The sequence below is a fragment of the Alexandromys fortis genome, unplaced genomic scaffold (assembly GCF_014885135.2).
Source record: "Alexandromys fortis isolate MF-2015 unplaced genomic scaffold, M_Fortis_MF-2015_v1.1 scaffold_180, whole genome shotgun sequence".
Lineage (NCBI taxonomy): Eukaryota > Metazoa > Chordata > Mammalia > Rodentia > Cricetidae > Alexandromys > Alexandromys fortis.
This window is the reverse complement of record NW_026068143.1, coordinates 2,891,784-2,905,934: the sequence shown is the minus strand read 5'-3', so window position 1 is coordinate 2,905,934 and position 14,151 is coordinate 2,891,784. Positions and strand designations below refer to the sequence as shown.

General features: G+C 34.2%; 1 protein-coding gene across 6 annotated transcripts in view; it reads right to left on the bottom strand.

Annotated features, from left to right (window-relative positions):
- Positions 1-14,151, bottom strand: part of Diaph2 (diaphanous related formin 2) — a 773,854-nt gene that overhangs the window by 682,965 nt on the left and 76,738 nt on the right. The window lies entirely within an intron of this gene.

Sequence of the window (14,151 nt, the reverse complement as noted above, 5' to 3'; positions counted from 1 at the left end):
ATTTGCATCTGTTATTAATGGCTTTGATATATTGATGTTAATGCAATGATACTATTGATGTCAATGTTACCACCAATAAACTGCACTCTTCAAATTCTTCTTAATTACATGTTTGAATTTGTTTTTCTTTTTGTCTCTAACCAAGAAGGAAAGGGTTCCAGTATCAGTTATAAGCCTGGACATACCTTAACTTTGTCACCAAACCAATAACCAGCAACGTATAAATACATAATTGCTAATTCTTAGTAGACTGTGACTGGTTTTTATGCTTCAGTTCCTTCTTTTTTACGCCTTGTCATATTTTAGTCACAACTCAGACACTCAAGGCTTTTCTATCCAGGGTAGCAAATCTTCACACTCACATATTCACGCACCCCTTCACTGTATAGTGGTATATGTTCTGAATGTCTTATCAATATTTCAGAATTACCCTTGAATTACTAAGATTTCATTGTGGTCTGATTTTCTGCACTTGTTATTCAATATTATATACTTTTCAGAGAATGATATACTTTAGGAGAATTTAATCCACGTATATTTTTTTTCAAATAAAATGTTATATTCTACCTCAGAGTACAGGAACTGACACCTAACTAGCAAATACACACATGACCAATCTAGACTATCACAAGCCCAAGGAAACTTTAAGCTTCAGGGATCTTTTAACCTTTTTGGTCCTTGCTGTAATCCCAATATCTATAAAAATACCTGACCTATTCAGAAAATACTAAATAAATATTTTGAAATAAATGATTACCATAAAGACATACTGAAGGTGTGGAGCTTATAGATCATTAGATAGTTGAACAAAAGTCCGAGAAGAGTTACACATTTGAAACTGGGAAGATGTGTGAACATTTATATCACTGATGAATTGTATACCTCTACTTTCAATATTACTATTTTTTTCTTAAAATGTAAGTCTAGGAGCTGTGAAGTTGGCTCAGTTGGTAAATGTACTTGCTGTGAAGACCTGAGTCCAAATCTCAGTGACTTGAGTAAAAAAACAGGTGTATTGGGTATATGCTTATAATCTCAGGGCTGGAGTATTGGAGCAAGGAGGCATATCTAGTTGAAACTACTGGGAACCCTAGGTTCAATAAATTCAGGAGAGAATAACAGAGCAGGGCACTTAGTGTCCTCATCTGGCCTCCGCACGTGAGCACAGAAGTGCACACATGCACACCCACATATGTTCACACACAGACATAAACATATACAACACCAAAACAAATATACCAGTAAATATATTTTATCACATCTTAATTTTAATTCCATTGCTTTCCACTTGACAGTTAATAATTACACTTGAGCTATTCTACATAAAAAAAATGAAACCCAGAACTTTAAAGCATCAATAAATTATATTAGGAAAGTAGCTTTGTGGTAGAGTACTTCCTATGAATGGACAAAGCCATGGATTCAATCCCTAATACTGCATAACAAAATAACTTATTGAGGGTTGTTTATTACTTAAGGGAATTAACTCATGTTTACCTTCATCCATGAAAAACACTTATCTATGCTTCTGTAATTATTTTCTTAATAGTGAATGTGAGCTAATATTTTTAGGAAAAGAGTTTGAGTATGAATCTAAAAAAAACAAAATGTGAATGAAAAATTAGTTTATCTTAAACAGCAAGCAATTCTTACATAATGAAACTTCAGAAATATTTTATCCTAATTACTCAGATTATGTAAATCAAAAAACAGAACACAAGTTAGACACCCAAAGACGAAAATTGAATGGATTTAAAAATAAGACAGTTGAATAGGTAAGGTAATGCTGACAACTTTCTATTAAAAGGGAAAGAAATGCTAGTACTAGGTAAGTAGGTAATTTTTCATCAGTATGGAGGAAACAGATTAAGAGCTCCAAATTTTGGACTAAACTTGAAGTAAGCAGAGGCCTCTTTTGGAAACATAATTATGGAGTGGGGATACCTGTAGAATTTACTGAGCATGTCTGCAAATGCCTAGAATGAACAAATTGTGAAGTTATAAATAAGGGAATGTAGTGTTTACCCAACATTCCAGACAGCAGCAGTGCAAATTACATTTCAAAACAAATTCTGGGATATTTGAATATTCTTTCTTGATAATACAAAGCACAAACTCTTCTTAACATTTATACAGTAATGAACCTTGAACAAGAAGATGACTAAACTATCCTCATTCAATAGTGATCTACTGTAAGAACTCACAGGTCCAAAAAAGATTTTTAAGTAAGTTTTAACTGAAGATCATCATTGTAAGCAAAATAAGCCAGAATCACAAGAACAAACAGTGACTGTTTTGTCTTTGTCTCATATGTGGAAAGTATGTATAAATATAAATAAGAATAAGATACAAAAGTAGAAGATCTAATGGGAAGAAACATAAGAGAGTAATGGTGGCAAGAAGCAAAGTTTTACATATTTTCGCTCGTGCAGAATCTAAGTTAATAGTTTATACACACAACACACACACACATAACAGAGAGAGAGAGAGAGGAGAGAGAGAGAGAAGTAACATGAAAACATATGGGGAACTATTTGGAGGACAGAAGAGACCAGAAACAGAGTGATGAGCAAGTGGTGTATGTGTGACATATGTATGTATGTACATATGTATGAAATGACATAGTGAAACCCACTATTTTGTAAGCCAACTACAAATCTTAATAAAATCCTGGTTTTAAAACTAGAATTTAGTCGGGCATGGAGACACAGTCCTTTAATCCCAGCACCCAGTAGGCAGAGACAAGATAATTTTGGTGACTTTGAGGCCACTCTGGACAACATCGTGAATTTGAGGACAACCATGATTACATAGAGAGACCCTGTCTCAAAAAGGAAAATAGAATTTAATACTTAAAATATTGAAAATGATTTTGCAGTGATCAATATAGGTTCCAAACAGAACTGCAATAAATTAACGTTTCAAGTTGAGCCTTTGGCTACCTCAAGTTGTGTTGTACTTGTCAAATGTTTTCTGTAGGGGAAGAACAGAATGGTCTCTGGATTAAAGAGGATTTAAAAATAATATACATTACAAACTAAACATATGTCATTTAGTTAATTTCTTTATATGTTATTTTTAGTAAAAACCTGAAAGGTTTTCACAGACTATCAATAAGTTGTGCAAATGAATTTAAATGAACAATCTATGAGAGAATAATGTTTTTTTTAATTCAAACAGAACAGAGAAGCTAATAATATCCTATTTCATAAAAGAATGTCACATAACAAATGCATAAAGTCAAAATCAGAAAATCATTCTGTAACAAAGCAAGCAATAACTGACTTGGAGCAAAAATTTCTTCCACAGGTGTGAAAAGTATACAAAATGTTGCTAAGAAACAGGTTACTTACATGGTCTCAAAACATCATCTTATTTATCACTTATTAATTTCAAATATAGAGGTCACTTCCTCAGCCCTTATGATGAGGCAGCCAGATAGCCACATGCCTCATAATGAGATGCTCTGAAGCCAAGAATTACCTATATAGCATCCTTACTAAAAATATTTATCCTGAATTTAATCGTGGAGAAACAAGAAAAATCAAGGCTGAGAAACATTATGCAAAATAACTGACTTGGTTTCTTCAAAGTGTTAACAAAAACTATTCAAATGCATCCAAACGCCTCTAGATTGAAGAAGATGAGTATGATTTAGACAGTAAGTTTGATCTTCAATTGTACTATAAGAATATAATTATAAAGTGTATTAAGATAGCTGGGGAAATGTAAAAATTGGCCCTCGTTGAATAACAACATCACATCAGTGAAAAAACAAACCTCATATTTGATTATATCCGTTGCTCACGTTGGAGAAGACCCTTGCTCTTTGGTGATGCATGCTAAAGCATGAAAGGCTGAAGTATAATAAATCAGTAACAAAAACTCCAAAAGATGAAAAAAGTGAAATAAGAAAAAGAATGAATGAGAAAATATAGTATAATATGTTTCAACATGAGAATGAGTAAGAGCTATATGAGTATGCCTTCTAACATTACAGTGACTCTGTACGCCTTAGAGCAAATAAGAAAATTTGGCAGAGAGTTTATTACATATTCATAAAACAAACAAAATGGGTAACTATAGAATTATCAATCAATTCATTTAATCAAAGCATTATCTGCCAAAATTCCAAACTCATTTTAACTCATTTCAAAAATGGTTCATTTGTTATACACAAAAGGCTTAGAAAATATTTTGGACGATTTTAATCAACTTCCTGAAATGTGATAACTCAAAAATAAAATTAGAACTGCGCACTTGTGTACGCACATACAATCTGATTTGACATTTTATAATTGGACTACATTAAAAACAAAAGCATGAAATTGTTTTAGCAGCTATTTCAGCTTAGTCATCTGTTTAATACAAGTAATTTTTCCAAATGAAAACCTTGCTGCATTTGGAATAGTAATTCAGCAGTGCCCTACCCACAAACATAGAAAGGTGGAGCTTGCCAAATTTTGTGAAATTCTTTGATGAATTTCTGTTACTACTTATTGACCCCATAGCACTAGATTTGTCTCCAAATTACTTGTGCCTTGTAAATATGAATAATTATCAATTTGAGAAAATAAATACTAAGCATTGCTTCACATACTGATGGCAATGTATGTATTAATTTAATTCAACAATAGGCTAGAAACCATGGCTATTTTTCATCAGTTTTCTCAAACTATACTGGAAAGTACATTTTAAAATGGACCAAACTACTCAAATATCCAATTTTTCTAAAGATAAAATCATGCCACAACCACACAATGTAAAATTTGTTTCTGGATATTGAGTTTTCAGTAACTGTAATTAAGGGACCCCTAAGGGTTCCTGGGTTTATTACAATACTACTTTGTTATCAAATACTTAATCTACCAAAATTATCTTTATCAGTTTACAGGATTAAAAGAAAATATGCATTTCTGAAGGTATATCAATAAAAATAGGAACAAACAATTTTAATAACATAATCATGCAGCCAAGAAATGACTACATATAAACTTATCATAATATTAACAGCATTTTATGTAAGGGGTACAGGATTGTGAGTCATTTTTAAAGTTTACTTTCTGTTGTGATAAATACCAGAACTAAAAGCAATTTCAGGAAGAAAAGGATTATCTCCTCTTACAGGATATAGTTCATGTAGTTCATCATCAAAGCAGAAAGTAAAGGCAAGAACCTGGAGACAGGAGTCCATACAAAGGTCATGGAGAAGTGCTGCTTACTAGCTTGATCCTCGTGGCTTGCTCAGCCTGCTTTCTTATAGACCCCAGAACACCTACCCAAGTATGGCACTACCCACAATGGATAGGGTCCTTGAGCATCAAGTATTAATCAAGAAAATACCCTGTAGACTTGCCTAGAGGCCAATTTTATGCGGTATTTACTCGATTACTATTCCATCTTCCAAGATGTGTCTAGATTGACAAAAAGGCTAACCAGCACAGTTCCCTTTAGTTATTTCATTAGCTTTGAGATAATACACTAGTCTTTTAAAATTGGTCTTTTAAATTAGTGCACAAAGTAGCAGGTTTGATTATCACACTTTTGTGCATATATGCCAGTATACTTTATTTTTCATTCCCTCGGATCACTTTCCCTCTCTTCCTGGCCCCTTGCTCATCAGAATTGTATTGCTATTACAAAGAGAGATAAAATTTTGAAGTCTTCTTATAAATCATGTCTTTGAAAGAATTACTTACTTTTTAAAAGAAGGCAAATCAATAACTACTACCAAAAATCTGAAATTACTGTCAGAAACTTTGCTTTTGTTCAGTTTCCATAACTTCAGTTTTAGAAAGTTATTAAACCCCTAATTTATAGAGTATACATAAGCAAAGAGGTCAGACTAAGTGAACAAATGATGCCATGACTGCACAGTTTAAAGATGAATCTTTTCATATTTAAATGCAAGATTGGGGTGACACCCATAGTTGCTTATGCCTTTTCATAAAGAAGCGACAGTAAACATTATCTTTAGCCAAAGAGCAATGTCAAAAATGTGAGATTTTACAAAGCATAATTGGCTCCTAAAGAAGACACTAAGTAATGAAACAAATGCATAAATGCATTATCAGCCAGCACTTGTGGTTCAACACATTTCTCTTGAAATGTGTATTAGGAACTACCATAAGAATTATCTCTTTAACTGGTTATTACTGTAATGGCTTATTATGTAGGATTTTTGACAGTTTACAAGTGTTTCATAACTCCATCAGTATAGCAAAATACATATAGGGATGTAGGATAAAGAAAAGTTAGTCTTTTACCTCAAGTCACTCAGGGATAAAAAGTAAATCCCTGCCAACAAGCCTTTGAAGTCCAAGAGCTATAATTTGTTCAGTTTGTTTAAATAGTAATATTTAAATAAAATACTTATAAACTCTAAGAAGATAAGGAGAATGTCTTAGTATGCATTACACATAATTTAAATACTTTAGGCTGTAACAGAAATAAAAGAATTAGGCATCCCTTTGTTCAACTGTTACAATTTCTGCATTAAGCATTCATTTTGTATGGTAGGTTTCCGGGAAGTATGATTCACTGTATACGATATGCTGTGAGTAAACACAATTGGAGAAAAATTCTAAATGAACAATCAGGATACTTCTAGCTGATGTGATGAAGATCTATTTTTATTTATTTATTTATTTATTTATTTATTTATTTATTTATTAAAGATTTCTGTCTCTTCCCCACCATTTTGAGAGAATGTTGGATAATGGGAAAAGAATGAAGCAGAGGGTGGACCGTTCTCAATATTCTTCACCCACATCAAAACTGAGGAAGAACAATTTCATAGACATGTCTACACTCTGAGTGAAACAAGAGAAAGAACTTGGAGACAAAGTGGGTTATAAATGAATACTTAACAATTCTGAGGCCCCAATCTGTAGACAGATCTAACAGGAGAACTTGAATTAGAAGAAGCTGAACAGCCACTTGAGCCTTCAAGTACCCTAAGAGAGTTCATGGGTTATAATGAGCAACTTTCCTCAGTGTAGCAGAAAAGTTATCAAGAAGAAAGATACATAAATTTTTTATTTATATTCTAAGTGGAAAAAAAGACTTTTATGATGCTGAACTTAATTTCCAAAGAATGGGGACTGTTTTTGAGAAGCTTTATAAAATAACTGGCAGTCTTCTGATTTCAGTTCATAAGCAGTTCAACTCAGTGGAGCTATAAGAATTCAGTGATTGAACAGAGGGATACTAATTATTTTATTGCTGTTTGAGCCCAGCGTATTTGAAAATGTCTAAGGTATATTAAAAACATGGCCCTGGCCTTCTCAGCACTTATAAGCATTTTAATTAAATATTAATTAAACAAAGGTAATGTTTAATTGAAATTAATTATAAAAGGCAAGAGTGCATAAGATAGATGAACATGGATGATATAAAACTCAAAGGGACTATGTTTTATCTCTTTTAGCATAGAAAACAATGGCTTCAAAAACTATAGGCCAATGATAGAAATGCAATTGTCTCCGTGTGTATTTTTGGTCCCTAATGCACCAGTAATTTTGCACTTTTTTCTCCCACTGAAGTTCCATAGTATCATCTGTTTACATGCATCAATGTTGCCAATTTACAAATGGCTACTCCAAAAACACAAAGATCATTCCTTCTCATTCAGGCCCCAAAAATAACAGGTGTAAAAAGGCATTTCCTCCTCTAGGGTGCAGCAGCTCCTCCATGATAAGAATAGATTTGTAATGGTGCCAATAGGTTTAAGTAATGAATAATCTTTCAAAATACATGTAGATATCTTTGTCTTGATATTTCGAGTTTTGCTGTTTTGTTTTCGTAAACCAGCTAGGCAAATGCTTTACCACTGAGCCAGGTTCCCAGACCCTGTATACCCTTACCCAAAACAAGGCTAATACACAAGCCAACTTGCGTACTGTTAAAGCATTAGAAAAGGAGAAAGTAGCTGGTCACTGAAATAATAAATGTGAAATTAGTGAAGACTAAAATGAGTACTTTAATAGTATTTGTGCAGTTCTTTAAAAGATCACTTATTATATGCCACCATTCAATAGTCCCAGGTCTTCTTTTCATCTTAAAAACAAATGAGTTTTTCTACTTTATAGTTAAAAATAATGGCATTGATTATTTTTATTCCGATTAAATTTAGATTTTTTAATAAGATTGTTACCACCATCAAAACTAAATCTTTTACAGTAGCAACTATTCTACAATGTCTAAATCTGTTAGAAAACACAATCAACTTGGAGTATAAGAAAGCAATGTTTTATCATCATGAAGTAACTACTTTAAACTCCAATAATCAGTGTTTTGTCTCCCCCTTCTGGACTACCTAATTATAGAAAGGGAAAACGAGAGAAAAGAAAGATTTAATTGTTCTTCACAGGATAGATTCAAATAATTGGTATGACACAAGTATAATTTCAACATGAAGTAATCATTAAGGTGTGACCCTGTTAATAATCTAGCAAAAATTCACCTTATAATAGAATAGCAGCTCAACAGTTCACAAAAACATACTGCCATGCTTAGTGGTATTTGATGGATACTACTAGTAATAGATAGATGGTTTACATCCAGGTGCATAGCAAGAACATTTGAACTTACTTAGAACCTGTCCATAAAGCAATCACTCAGTCTCTTGTTCTATTGACAGGGTCCCACATTGTACTTTCAGGTTTGGCCTTGAATTCCTATGGCAACTTCTGCAATACTTTCTTTATCATCCTGATCCTAGAAACCCACTAGGCTCTCTTTTGGAACAAAACCCCGTAAATCACTCAATTAATGAAAACAATTCTCACATCCTGATTATGGGCAAAAGTGACACTTGTATTGAGCCTTCACTATGATGAGCTTGTCCTTTGGACTGAAATTATTTATAAAGATTACAAAATATAAAAAGTAAGAGCTTTTAAACATTTAAGATTGCCTATCTGAAAGACAATACTCCAGATTGCGAAATGTATGTTGCTGTTCTCTATGCTAATCCACCAAGTCACTGACACATACACACAGTACTCCTGACTTAGTAAAGATAGTTGGGCTACAGTTTATGAGCCAGTGAACGAAATTCAAATGATAACTGATCTTTTCTCATCAGAAAGGTACAGAAAGTATATTTTAAATAGTAAAAGCCAGAATCTGCAACAGTGAGCCCCATTTTAAAAAATCACTCTGTTAATGCTTAAAAACTAAAAATTTCCTTGCATGGTCAGACTTCACTTCTGCTTTTGTGATCTTAGCTATTTCTCCTTGATTTACGTATCTAACTGAACTCATCATCTTGAACTCCAAACTTGGTCTTGCTCTTGGCTTCTGTATGAATGTTCGAGTCATTTTAATCAGTAACGCTTGAAATTTCAGTCATTATCGCAGCACACATCTCTTCTGCCCTTTATATTCATTTGCTTAGGCTGATATAGTTCATATCCAGCTTTCCTTACTCTCTCCTCTATACCCTCCATTTAGTTCCTACTAAAAACATTCCAACTCAGTCACGATACCACTGCAGAAACCACTTACTTGTGCTCTCTGTCCTCGGTCTCTAACCTCTGCAAAGTCTACTACTGTGAGTCCTCTCCAGCAGAAGCCTCTAATTCTGTCATTCTAAGTCTCAAAAACACCCAGGACTCCCCAATGACTATTCATACAGCTCTCCTAAAATAACCGCAGCTTTCCTTTCCAAGTTTGGGGAAAACTAGCTATGTCTAAATGTATTTTCATCTATTTGAACTAGCTTTTTGCATTGTTAATAAATACCCATTCCGGTCCTTTGCCCATCCCATGCTACCTACCCATAGTGCCCTCCATTCTATTCCTCAAACACTCCATGAACATTTCTGCCTCGAGGCCTTTGCACTTGGCATTATGTCAGACTGCAAAGCTCTTCTGTAGATATCTGCATGGCTCTCTCCATTTCCCCTGAATTCTCACTTGCTTACATAGCTTGCCTAAGTAAAACAGGACATCCCTGATCACTGTGCTTTCTCATCTTTCTTTTTTTTTTACATTTTTTCCTTCATAGCACTTGCCAAGACCTGTCATAATATTTGATATGTGTCTTACTGTATGTTTCCCCAACTAAAATGTTAGCTCCATGAGTACAACCTGCATAGTTTATCATGCTAACAGTACAAGGAGTCCTAGAAATTAGGACCTGTATATTTAAATTGTGGTTCTTAGCTCTAGCTTTTTACAGGTCCTGCCAAGGAAGAGTGGAAATGGTTCATTCACGAGAAACGCTGACTTGCCATTTCCCTAAATGGAGACTGAAGGCCAAGGTCTATACACACATTTCTAGGCTTTTGTTTCATCTTTTCTCTAAATAATAACACTGTTATGGGAAAGCTGGAGACAGAATGAGACTAGCTCTCTCCCACCGATTTTAGCATAAGCAGGAAAAGAAATTCATTCTTCTTGTTTCACGTATTTTATGCCATTTTTTCTGAATATGGGTGTGTATTAGAATGCAAAGTCAGGCATTATGGTCAGGGGGTCCTATAATAATTCCAAGAATATTGCCTGATATATAACAGATACCTGTGACTCTGGGTTGAAAAAATAAAGGATTTGGGCGCGGCAGGATATGCTTGTAATGGCAGTATGTAAAGGTTATTGAAGGAAGATGAGGAATACGAGGCCAGCCTTGGATACATGAGACCCTGTCAACACACTGTTAAGAGAGAATGAATGCATGTTAAATTATTGGTTTATTTTTTCTGATATAGGGTCTTATTATATAGTCCAGGCTGGCCTGGAGCCTGATATATAGACCAGGCCAGTCTATATATCACCTCACTCAGAGATTCACCTGCTTCTGTCTCGTATATTCTGAAACTGAATGCTTCACCAGCATGTCTAGCCATAAGTCAGCTATTTAAATTCTGGTCTTTTCAGAGGTAAAACTAACATTCCTAAAGTGCCCATTTTGCCCTAGGCACTGAACTACTTATATTAAATTGCCTTATGTTTAACCCTATGAGGTTTAATCATTATATTTATATTTTTAAAGTATCATTGTATAATCAGCTCAATTGTTCCTTTTTTTTTTTTTTGCTCTCTGTAAGAATGCTTACTTTTATGTATATGGATAAACTATTCCTGGCTTGCAATAAAATAAAGTCAGTCATTTTAACTGTTTTCTAAATATGCTTCGTAAGATATTTTACTATGCAATAAAAACTATTTTGGTTCACAAAGTTTGACCATATTTATTTAGAACTAGAAGCCCCCAAAGTCATCATTCAGTCCCACTTCTATCTTACTCCAAATTCTCCTCAACTTTCATCTTTTCACCTCATAGAAAGAATTTATAGAAAATCGTCAACTATTTTAGTGACCCTTTAAAATAAACGTGTCAGTAGTAACTTGTGACCTCAAAGGATGTTTCTATTGTTTTTGTTGATGTTGCTTCTGTTGTTTTACTTTTTTCTCAAAACCCAGAAATAACTCACAGCAAGTAACACCTGGCTTCCAATAAAGAAATGAAGTCTTCTTCTAACATTCAGCAAAATCCTTTCAACCTTTTTCTTTTTTTGGAGGGGGGAATTTCCCCCAACTGGGTTTCACTGTATTAACAGTCCTGGCTGTCCTAGAACTCAATCTGTATATACCAGGGCGGCCTCAAATTCATAGTTATCCACCTGCCTCTGCCTCTCAAGTACTGGCATTAAAGGCGTACACCATAACTGTCCAGCCTTCTCACTATTCTTGATCCAGAAATAATTGCATTTCTACTTTTAAACCTACAAACAGCATATATTTTGTATGCTTAGAAAAAAAAGATACTTCATGGTCTTAATTTCAGTTTACAATGTAATTGCTGTGCTTTATATTTTTCAAATAATGTTTAGATAACTATTATAGTTAATAAAAGGATAAACTGGACATATGATTGACATGTTTATTTCTATTTTGACTATAGTAAATACAAATAGCCCACTAAAACCTATCCTGAACTTAGTATTTTCATTTCACAGTGGGAAGTCAGAGGCTCATATATATCTATCTATAAATTACTCAAGGTCATACAGGCCCTATGCAACATAGTCTGAAACCGAACCCATTTCTTTATGAATATATGACTTTCACCAACTATAGACTCTGTCCTACGGACACAGAAATACAAACCCAAACGATGATAAAGGCTAGAGGCTACTCTTCAAGTATGCTAATTACTATAAAGTAAAATAGGGATGTCATTTTTAAAAATCCCTTAGTGAATATATAAAGTACTAGGAATTACCAAATAGAACGGAACAACATGTGTAAAAGAAAGAGCTACAGGAATTCCAATAAAGTATCAAGTGGAAATGGGGTGTGGTTTGGGGAATCAGAATAAAGAAAGGCTTCATACAACAGCTGTGAAGTGAGTACAGGCAGAATAGTCACAAAGCTAGAATCAGTATGACCTGGAGATGAAGTTGTAGCTATGTCCCAATATCAGGCAACTTTCAGGTTTGCTTTTTAAAGCAAATAGATAAGCAACAGCAATGGTAAAAAAAAAAAAAAAAATCAGCAGCAGGGCCTACTATTCAGCTTGCAACCAGTGTTAGAGAATGAAAAAAAAAAAAACAGGCCATGCAGACCTACTTCATTGTATATCCCATCTTTCCAATTTCATTCTGGCTCTTCCAGCACTCATGTTTAAACCAATGTTAAAAATCTCTAAGTAACCACAATACTTAATTTGCTGATTTGAGAAATCTACTGTCTATGGCACCTCTACAAAATTTCTACCTGCCTATTTACCAGCAAAAATACTCCTCCCACCTTTTGAAGATTAGTGAGCCCATGACACATAAACCCTTTGAAGTTGTCTTTTAACTGGAATGATTTTATATATTGTTTTGTCTCTCTCTTTAGCTGCAAAATAAAAAATAAAATAAAGTAAAATTAGGACGATAAAATTACCATAATGCATCCCTCCTACCTCTACTTTAAATTACACCTTCCTCATTTCCTGTAGAAGGGATGCCTACAGTTTACTCTCTTTGCAGCAGAAGCTGACAGTACAAATGTGAGAAGCAGATGCAAGATCAGAAAATGGCCATGAAGAAAGACATACTCTGGATCTAACCATAGCACGTATCTCAAATCATCTCCTTTCAGAACACTCTAGGGCTCATGCACAGCCTCTGCCTTTGCCATGACAATACAGCTTCTTTGGGATCCTTCTCTGTTCTGTACACCTGACTGTTGTCATCTATCTTCTTTCCCTTTAGAGCCAGTTTCTTGAAAGCAAAAGCTGCGTTGATTGGCAAAAGAAGCAAGCAAGAGCTTTATTCTAAAATGTTAAAAACATGATGCTAGTGGACGGAAGGACTTACATGGGACAGCTTCTTCCTGCAACAATGAAAGTTTCAATGGAACTTGGATACTTGCTGGGCCACCAAAGAAGAAAGAGTATTCTAGTTAAAAGCTAGTATGTGCTTGATTCCAGAAAAAAAAAAAAAGTTATTAGGAACTGTCAAGGGTTCCTGTCAGGATAAAGACAGGAGCAGAGCTAAAGATGACTTTAAAATGGAGGCATAAGATCAGAAAGACTGCTGAGTGGCCTGACAACCTGAGTTATATCCCATGGTGAAAGGAGAAAACTGATTTGTGGAGTTGTCCTTTGGCCTTTACACATGTGCCATGGCACATGTACACATATACACACAGATAAATGCAGCATCTCCCATGGAGAGAGAGGAAAGGAGGGAATAAATAAGGAACTTTTAAAGGCAAAGTAAATATTAAATTAGCTAATGCTAATTTAATAGGCTAAATGATGCACTAGGCTAAATGCATCATTATTCTGTGATTTTTAAAGCTGCTTCATACTCTGTTCTCCAAAAAAATGATATACACTCAAGAAGACAAAGTTATTACAAACAACTCTGAAATATGATACGGGTAATTTCTGGATTGTTAAGAGGTATATTGTAACTGCAATACTTTAAGTACAAAACCCTTAAATGGTAGCACCAAAAGACTTAAAACATAAACTGATAATTTTAACATATCTACTTAATATGTGAAGTCCAGGGAAACATTACTCATAAAAAGTAAGAGCCAATATATACCATCCAACAAAAACAGCTCTTCGGGTCTCCTAACTGGTTTGATGTGTGTGTATGTGTGTAAGACATCATTATAAGAATTTGTGTAAACAGAAGACCA